The following is an 11,058-nucleotide window of genomic DNA, read 5'->3' as shown; positions in this document are numbered from 1 at the left end:
TGTTTCCCCTCATCTATATTTCCTGTCCTTTAGGTGGTTTGGTTTGTGTGGTGTTAATACGTCACTGAAGTGTTCTGTAAATTTCCCTCTTAGACGTAAAGCAGTTTCAGTTCCAAGGAGTACAAAAGTTGTGTGAATATTTACAAATGATTTTATTTCTCTCGGTGATCCATAATTGTGCTGAATGGAAAGTATTTTTACAGAGCTCAATTTGAAGGAATTTGTCCAAAAGACACTTTTTTTATGCGTTTTATGCGTTATATGTTATTTTTGCTTCCCCAAAATTCTGCCAATATGAAAGGTCAAACTGTCTCAAAGGTGAAAGTTTAAGACTGGAATGAGCAAAGCACAAAATAGACATATTTCATGCAGCATACTGGTAATGTGCATTTGACTGAATAAACAAGCAACCAAACAAACAAGCAAAAACATAGTATTAAGAAGCCTGCATTATTTTATTTATTTATTTATCTTTATTCATATAGAGAAACCCAATGAGCGCACACGGACTCTCTTTTTCATGTCTCCCTTGTTCAAAATACAATACAAACAAAACAAATAAATATATAAGTCCATATAAAACAGGTACAGGTGTGTGTATACTAATGTTACCAGATTATTAAATTGCAATGGTGTCACCAGTGTATCCAATTTTGCTTTTCCTTGAAGTATATTCCATTTTGTGAGGCAAAACAGATACAAACCCTCTTTCCTATCTCAGTTTTGGTGCTGCTAGTCTTTATACAGTCATGTGATCTGGTATTAAATGTTCTGGTATCAAGCTGGTGAGATATTCTGGCAGTCTTTGAAGTAGTCCCTTATACATTTAATACAGTGCAGAATACAGTGATGGGTTTCATATCCTGTAGTGACACATTTCAAATCCATTTCCTGTAATGAAACAAAGAGCTGATTTTACTGCCATTTTTTTTTTGTTTTAAGGATATTTTCATAGCCTATTTAACATATCTTTTGCATTTACATAAAACATCGCCTCATCAGAAGACATCAAAGCATGCTGTATGAGAGCATTTTCCATCTTTGTCTCACTGTTCTTTCAATAACTGTAAGCTGTTTGTCTAGTTCTGATTCATTTGGTTAAGTCAGAGGCAGTTCACGTGTTTACCACAATGAGTCACAACACAAATCCTGAATTCAAATCCTATAGACTCTGTGTGATCTATTTTAAAGTGTCAGTAGGGTGCTAAGTAATGAATTTTTCACACATCTACAAATCATATACACAACGATAAGAAGCCAGAACAGGAAGAACAAGACTCAGACTTAAGACTCTGTGGTTTCAGACCAACACGGAGAGCAAAAATAAAATAAAATTACAGCAAAATAGGTTTGCAAAACACCAAAATATAGCATACCATAAGTATTTGTGTCGAGTGGAAGAATGTCACAAGAGGACTTCCTGACTGCAGTGTGAAATGAAGATGTAAAACTAGGTAACACAATGATAACAATATTATCATCAAAAATGTCTTTATCCTCCATCATATCTATTGCAACTAATTTTCATGTCCCTCCTACCTAGCACCTCTCTAGTCTCTTTGAGTTTATTTACAAAAAAATCACTGTCCCTCTGCTATACTCAATCATTCCTATAGTCCATCCATTTTTGTCAGTCCAGAAGATAGCAGTCTGTTAAGAATACTATAATAATTCCAGGACTTACAGACTAAATGGCAAGTAATTCACAACATACACTCCAAGAAGCTACCCAGCCCGTGAAAAACAAAGTACGACAGTGCAAAGTGGAATTAAGTGTAATAGGAAAATTACAATGCTAACGTTTGTTGTGTTGATCATTCCTTGGAAACGGACTGACATAATTAAATTCAGCTGGGAAGGGCTTGTGCATGATGGAGCATTGACTGAAAACACAAGTAATTCAGGTTTTGACTTTTGATCCTGTACACTGATTATAATTGTTTGTATTGTATATTTGAAGTAGTTATTAAGCTAAAGCAATAATCAAGTGTATATCCATAGGAGTTTTATGAATACTATACAAGCCTAAGACTATTAATATGTTATATTATCTAGTCTTTGCTGCCCAGTGGTGAAAAAGGTATTAAAAGTCATCACAAAACCATCTAGCTTCAGCGCCATATTAGTGTGCTATTCCTATTACTAATCTCAGCTTGTGTTTTTATTGCTTTTCCAGCCCACTTTATTAAAAACTGCATCTGCGTTGTCCTCAGCATGAAGGGCAGAATATAATATAGCACAGGAAATGAGAGGATTAAGTGTTTCAGTGCAGTCTGTTGTTGTATTCATTTTTGTGAGATCCCTCCAGGCTCTTGCTGTTTTCACTCACATAGTTCCCAGGTCTCATCAAATCTAATGTAAGCTGCATTGTAGAGAAATAAGCACAATGTGATAACTGTGGTAAATAGTGCAATAACAATATAGTCTGTACATTTGGGAGAGATGAAATGGAAACTTAACCACACACTTTGCACATATTAATAATACAGGGCTAAAAACAACTTCAAATGTAATCAAATCTAAGACCAGACTAAGCCAAGGATAAAGGCTTGTTTGTTTGCCCAACCTAAACAAGGAGTTAAAGATACACTATGTACCTTTTCTGACGACCCATAGAGTTGCCCTGGATTGTTCCACGGTATGGCAACTCCATGGGATAAAGCAGGTGAAACCACCAGGTCAGACCTGTGGAGCAGGGACCCCACTCACAATGAGAATGGACATTTTTCAAGATTTTTTGTGAGCAGTAAAACACTAGAACCAATGACATGTCCATGGAGCCAAGCAGGTAGCAGACTCTCCACCAATAAAATTTAAGTTTAAGTTTAAATTTAAGTAACCACGACCAAACTAGGTTCAGCAGAACTGAAAAAGCATATAACAGATCAGAACCAAGTATATTTGTCAATGTAATTTATAGATGGAGCATGGGGATTTATCTATAGTTACTTGTGACATAGCTACACAATATTACACATTTAATCTTTCATACTTGTGCACGTCTATTGCAGTGCTCAGTTACTGTGTGTTTGTCTAGCTATACTTGCCATGTCTGCATCTGGTTTTCAAAGTGCCCTTTACACGTCAGTCTGCCGAGGCGGGTGGGGTGCGCTGGGGTGGGGTGTCTGAATGTAGGTCAGTGAAGACACACCCCTCTCCCCTCGCGGTGCCCCTGCTTTCCTATCTCCTCCATTTTTCCCCCCTCTGCTCTCTCCTGCTGTGACGCAATGCAGACATTCTCAGCTTCTGCAAAACACCATATTTCCCATTAACAAATAACACAAAAGCTTGGTGAGTCAGCCATCGCCATATGGAGGGCCTAATGATGAGAATGTTTGGAGCAGTATTTTGGGCAAACTTTGTATTTATTTTTCTTTCTTTTTTGTGGAAGATTACATAATGTTCTGTTGTTGCATAATGGGTGGGATATGCACCGGTGGTGGCACATTTTGTTGAGAGGCAAAAGCTGAAAAGTGTGTCATGGCTTCTCAGGGTGTGTTTGCTATGGAAACAGATTTTTGCACAGTAAGAAAACAATGCGTGCACAGTGGTAATATACTGTGTGCAAAGTGTGTGTGGAAAACTTGAATTAGATACAAAAATTATCAGAAACTGTACTTGGAAGATATATTTCCTAAATTTACTTTAACTATAATTTTAGATAGATAAGCAATTATTTGCATGAATTTAAAGAGATTTACATTAGGGTCTCGGCATGCTATCCTACATGGTAAAGCTGTAGTGTGTTAGTGTGTGGTCTACTCTTTCCAGCTTTGACTAATGTATTTGAACACTGACACACCTTTAATTCTCAAAGCATTTTTTTTTTTAAACTTGCCCAAAACAGTTAAGCAGTACTGTGTATACATATAACTTGCAATTACCCTCTACAAATAGCATGGTGTCTTCTCTATATGGTCCACTATTACAGACCTTACAAACTATACAAAGTCTAAACCCACACCAACCTCCGTGTATTATGTAAGTGAAACCTGTTCTACCACACCATGCACACTAGAGGGCTCTGCATCAACTTACTCACACACACAAAGCTGCGTTGTGACAAAAAAAAAAAAAAAAAAAAAAAAAAAATCTATTTTTGAGCCAAGATTTTTACATACTGGATGGTGAAAGGATAAGTGAGAATTCGTGACAGACAGCAGATGGTTGGACAAAAGGTGCAAGGAAGCTGTGTGAAATCAATTCGGAAATAAAATAAATATGAGACAAATAAGACAAACTGAAATTACAACATAGTGAGGAATAGTTTGTGCAACCTCATTTATTAGTTGTGCTAATTCATACCAATTTCCCAAAGAAGCAACAAATTGTGCCATTAGAGCAATGCAACCTAAAATGTACATCACAGTATTTTAAAAATGACTCCATTTTCATAGAAAACCTACTCAGTTGTGGAACATCCTTGTGGATTGTTGTAAGAATACATAAATCAATAGTGAGGCAGCTCACATGCAGTATTTTCAAGTTAATAACAAAACATTCATATGGAGTGGCATTGTATAGTTTTACACCACACCTGACGCGATCTTCTAAGAATTGGTGTTAAGAATACATTGGTTGGTTTGTAGATCTGTATTGTAAATATTATTAATTATTGAAAACACATTTGACACAATGGTTGTGCTATGAGTTCTAAAAGCTGAAGTCATAAGTGGTTTTGAGGAGACCTCTTGGAAACTGTTACGTTTGTTGAATTTTGTCTTATATAAAGACATGTTACAAGCTGTAAGAGCGGGTGTGCAGTGGTGACCACAGATGAGGCGACAATAGATGTAGGTCATAGGGCCAAATGTGACTCAGGGCAGGAAGCAGAAATAGTGCCATGTTGTTGAGCAAATTATGCGGAAGGATGAAACATGTCTTTCCTGCTGATCAAGGTAAACATCTTGTTTTTGTGTCTGCACATATGTACGGACATGTGTGAGCCCATCACTGCTGTAAAGTGGGTCACATGGCAACGCACACAGATTGATCTTCAGATAAACACCATACTGTTACCATGACAACCCTACAGACAAAAAAAAAAGATTTGCATCATAATTTCACGCCAAAACAGATGATTGCTTATGTATTAAAATGTGTTAAATAGTGAGTGCTATAGTGCAATTAACAACACATAATTAGTCACATTGCTTACGTTAAATGTTGCGTAAAGACAACAGAATACGCCCTCTATTTAAACAAGACCAAGGTGTGGACTTCAACTTGATCTGCAACAAGTAAAGAAAAGACAAGTGAAAGGGTGGGGATGCTTTAGCATGTTGGTCAAAGCAAGCCTGGACAAACACATGAATAAGTCTCAAAGAGTACAAGATGTAGCATGTGGAAAACACAACAGGCTACACAGATGACTGGTACAGATGGAGGGAACAGACTACCACTATAAGTGTCTATAAAAGTATAGTATTGCGTGTGCAGGTTGTCAAAACATGTAGTTCCTCTAAGCAAATACAAAATTGTCAATTTAATAGCATATAAAACCAATATCAAATGACACAATTTATTTTAAGACAAAGTGTGTCATTTTTTGGCCAAAAATTGACTACAATAACAGCATAATAGTTTTTGCACTGAAAAAACATCTGTGCTTACTGTGAGTGGCTTGCATCTCCACAAACCTGACTCTTATTTTTCCAGGAGGAGTACCTCCTCCTGCTTGTTCCCATGGAAATGTTGTTCCTTTGGCTATAATCTTCCACTATATGGCATAAAACTTATGTATCTCCATGGAGAATATTCTGAAGTATGGTTTTAATTTTCTATTTCCATGGAGTCATGCAGATGAGTCACCTCCACAAAGTTACATATTCTACATTTAAGGAAGTAAATCAAGTGTGGAATTTGTTTTTGTTACGTGTGCAGTAGGTCTAATTACCTGTTACATAAAATTAATTAAAACGAACATGAGATTCTCCAACACATCAATGTAGTGTCTTTTTAGGTCCAAAGTATGTATTTTTTAAAACATACTTAGGTCTTTGCGATTACCAATTTTTTATACCTCCATTTATTATTTCTTAGCAATATTGTTTTAATTCCTGGTTTGGTCAAGAGATATTCAATAGGTACAAATATTGTTACAATACTTCTGACCTAGCTTAACCCATATCCTGAACCAATCCCTTATTGTTTTTCTTGGTGTGCTCCAATGTATCGGTGTTAGTTTGGTTATTTTTATGTAGCACCGATAGATCTGTTTAGACTTGTACTGTCAACACATTACAACAAGTGTCTGTGAATGGAAGAAAATTTCAAAGATCTTGTAGGACTTCAGATACAGACAGAAAGGTGATGGTGAACCAACAGAACTAGAGAAAAACCAGGGTCCCAGAGAAGAGCTGGAAAAGGCCTGGAAGGTGAAGGTATCAGTGGTGCCCGTGGTCACTGGAGCAGCCAGGGCAGTGACACCCAAACTGGAGGAGTGGCTACAGCAGATCCCAGGAAAAACATCAGATATCTCAGGCCTGAAAAGTGCAGTATTAGGAACAGGAAAAATACTGCACAGAACCCTCAAGCTCCCAGGCCCGAGGGTGGCAAATTTAAATTTAAATTTATATATATATATATATATATATATATATATATATATATATATATATATATATATATATATATATATATATATATATATATATATATATATATATATATATATATATATATATATATATATATATATATATATATATATTATACATATATATATATATATATATATATAAATAAATAATAGCTAGTTCATGGTTAGTTTTCATTTGATAGTGATCATCTGTTAATGATCTGACCTGTATTTTCATTTGATAATGGTCTAACCTGTATTTTCAATTCATAGTGGTCTAACCCGTCATTGTTGGGAATAAAACATGGCATTCACAAGGGCACAGTTTTCTTTGTCCTAAGTGAACTAACTCGCCATATCTATCATATTTATCCATCACTAACCGGTCTAACCAGAGTTTACATCATTGCTGCTATTAGTAGACTCTTTACATAATGGAGATTGGTGCCAAAAAGGACAGTGGAGTTGAGGCTTGAGCCTGCGTTCTTCAATGATTTTAACCTGAGTGAACCTGAATAAATAGTACATAGATCTGTATTACTCTTAATTAGATTATTTAAATTACACTACGTTAGATGCCAGTTGTTGGCATCTAAGTAAATACGCATACCCATTGATCCAATTATGAGTAGTAGTTAATCTGGTGTCTTAGTGGTTAGATTGTTTTCACTGGCAACAAATGTAAAGCCACAGAGTGTGCAAAGAGAAAGACTTTGAGAGGCTTGCCTATCTTTTAAAGCAAAGACCAATTGTAAGCCATGGATTATTTTTCAAATACAAATATATTCACAACTACAATCAGCAGTAACAAAACCAGTAATAATACAATGGTAGTCTAAAACAAAACCAGTGGCTTTAATAGATACACTAGTAGTAGTGGATGCAACTGGAAAAAGTAGTTAATAGTGCTGGTTGCATTAGTAATACTAATAATAGTACCACTAGTAGTTGTAGCCATTACTATTTCAGCAGAAGTAAAAATAACTTATTTACTGTATGCTGACAGGGGTACTTTTTACAAGTAACAGCACATTTACTTGAGTACCCTTGCCTTCACTGAACAGTACAATGTACAGTATGATTTCATACAGTATCTGAAGCATTTAGGTATTTGGGATTAATTAAGGATCAGATATAACCCTAGATTACTTTTGAACCACACAGTGCGTATACATATGCTCTGGTGGAAGGGATCCAAAAAAGGCAGAGGAAACTGAATGTCGAGCTCTTCACATTCCTTTCTGAGTGTTTCCATACATCTCATTGTACTGTACACGGACAAGTGTTTATTTTAATGCTTTTACGTTTCCACTGGATAGTGTTAAGGCTCTCATACAATATTAATTGGCGGTCAAAAAGAGTATAGGTGGAAGCACTTTGGAAGGCATTCTGTATGTATTCTAACATCACCTATGGATGTTATTGCAAATAATACATCCCAAATTTTGAAATCAGGTTGCTGTGCTCTATAGCACTCGATTAATTGTAAATGGTTGCAAAAATACAAAAAATACTATTTTACTATTTTATAGATAAAAATTCCTTAAAATTACTTCTATTTCAATCCTGATGGATTTAATGAAGATTTGCAGAAAAGATGACACTTACAGGATTAATGTGCAAGCCTAGACAAAAGGTTGAGTGTGCAGGAATGACTGTAAAAGGCATTAAAAGCCAGCAGTGAGGCGATAAAGAGAGCTGCAGAATGGAGAGTTATGGAGGAGGCTGGCTGGATGTTGTTTAGAGTCAATCTGACACACTGACCTAGTGACGCGTCAAAGCTCTCCAACTCCAGATTACAAGAGCCTCAGGCAGGGAGGGGGAGTCATGGATTAGCGCTAGCTCTCTACAAGAGAAAACAAGGAGATTAGCCACTCCGTGGATGGATCTGGAATAATCTCAAAGCAAAGTGACTGGCACGGACTATAACACAGTAAGAGGAACACGGCCTGCTATTAAAACACATCTGAGCGGTGATATGAATGGGTGTTTTTGTAATAATGCATGTCAGGGGGTGAAGGATAGCAAGAAGTGGATACAGTGTCTATGTGCACAGACTGTCCACACAGCCCGGGTGGACCATGTGCACCCAATCAGTTCCAGTCTCTCCCTCATCCCCACAAAGGGCCTTTGATGTGAACAGGCCTGTACATTCTGCCACAGGGAGTCACAAGGCCACAGTGGCTTTGATGTAAGTCAGGAGGACCGTATGCTGTTCAGGATGATGGGACAGACCGCACAATGTTTGATGGAAAATCTGTGACAAACGCAGATGGACTAAAAAGCAAATACAGCTGAACAAGTAAACCGAGACCTCTTTGCACAAACTTGATTAACAGAGGTTGTGTCCAGATTAACCAATTGAAACTTCACTGTGCAATCCTAGAGAGAAAATGACAAAAATGCTAACACACAGGCAAGTTAAGGTGCTCTAAGTTGCTTCTCCATTTTAATGCATTATTCATACACTCACCACACTTGGTGGTGGCAAATTGCTTATGTAACCACAACTGCCCTGGTGAAGTGAGGATGGCAGCCCCTTTGGCCAGTGCGACCAGCAATCACTTACTCACACACCTGATCCATTATAAAGGTGAGTGAAGAGTCTTGCCCAAGGAGACATCGATAGTATACAATGACTGATAAAGAACCTTCTGGTTTTGGTATATTTCAGCATATAATTTTAAACCACTTACAATTAGTGATCAGAGGTCTGTTCAAGCGAGTCTGTGTATTCCCTGCACAGTGGTCTGTCAGTGCCTATTTCTTTCTATTAAAAAAAAAAAACCACAACAAAGGATAATAAAGTTACACAGATATATCTGGTCTGTGGGTTTTGGTAATGCTTGCTGTGCACTTAGACATAAATCTGGACTGCAGTGCTGCTTGTTGTCACACAAGTTATGATCTAAACATCCAAACATTTCTGCTCCATGTCCCCTGGCCTCCTTCAGCTGCTTTATCCTGTTATGTTGTCATTGGCAACCACCCAAAGACTGGAAAAATCCCCTCTCTGGCTTTCTTTTTCCTTTTTCCTTTTGCTTTATGATCAGGAAAAACAAAATGTCTGCTGAGTAGAAGTATTCCTCCAACAGCCTCAAACCTCCTCCTCTCCTTCACTCTTCTCTCTCTCGGTTCAACTGCAGTTACATAAGAGCTGAGGTCAAAGTGTCAGCGCTGTTGTCAAGGGAGACGCTGAACAGAGGGGCTTTATGGGAGAGACAAGAGGAGCGGGCCATAATGTAAACCAGAGGAAACCTGGAGAAAATTATGAAAAATATCATAAAGTATTTTTTAAACCTTATTAGTTATCATTTTAGAATATATAGAAAATTAGTGTTTCCTACTAGAGAAAGTAGTGTGATGGACTGCATTCTGTGCTCATATGAATTTGCATCGAGTAACACTATAAATATGGATTAATTTCTTCATTATGTGTGTAAGCAAAAGTTATGTGGAAATGAAAAGGAAGAGGGACTGCCGAGCAAAAACAAAAGACTGTAAGAGTCTATAAAAAGTGAGAGGCAGACGGAAAAAGAATGCCTGACTGCAGCCACAGTGCGCCGCTGCTCCAGTAACCTAGTTTGAGTAATCTCTGCCTCGGCGCTGTTTCATAACACTGCTGCCAGAACATTGCATCATAAAAGCCCCCTCTCCAGCTCAAACCTCCCTCCACCTTCACCTCCTCCCCATTCACACCACATCCATCCACCCACCTCTCACCAGCAACCACAGTCACACACTGTCCCAAGAACACGGAGTAATCCAAATCTCTGTATTAAACTACAAAAACAGCCCACTGCAGTGTAGTAGGACAAAAAGGTGAGATATGGCCAAAAATAACCTCAAACTGTCAAATGATATAATCCAAAAGACTGTTAGGAAAAAAGAACAGATTAAATGAAACCAACTCTGTAAGGCCATTGGAGTGCAAAACAAAAAAAAAAAAAAAAAATTGGAAGCAGCCTGTTGTTTTATCCTGCTATGACTTTCCTGTACTAAACTGACCTGCGATAACTCTTGTGCCATTCAGCTGTATATGCAAAATTGTATTGTACTGAGAAAAACAAAATATAGAAATTAAAACATTTTCCATTTTTGTTTTAGTAACAAAATCTAGAGGCCTACTTCACAATGGCCTCACCAATAAGTAAACTGCATGACATTTGTGTAAGGGGTTTCTATTAGGCCAATAGAAACTAAATATATGATCATCAACTGTTTAGTAAATGTGATCTAGGCCTAAAGACACCAGCAAAACCTGTTATGAAAAGTACTGTAATCGAAACTATGTAATTAAGTATGGAGGAAAGAACTTCAACAACAATTTAACTCCTCATGCTTAAATTCTCAAGGACTAAGGATTTAAGAATGATTTTCTTAGATGAAACAGGATAGCAAATTAGTAGACATCAGTACATAATGTTGAGCTAACACCATTAAGTAACCACACCTTGGCCTTTTTTTTTTTTTATTGT

This window comes from Periophthalmus magnuspinnatus, chromosome 17 (assembly GCF_009829125.3).
Source record: "Periophthalmus magnuspinnatus isolate fPerMag1 chromosome 17, fPerMag1.2.pri, whole genome shotgun sequence".
Taxonomy (NCBI): Eukaryota; Metazoa; Chordata; class Actinopteri; order Gobiiformes; family Gobiidae; genus Periophthalmus; species Periophthalmus magnuspinnatus.
Note: the sequence above shows the minus strand (reverse complement) of the source record.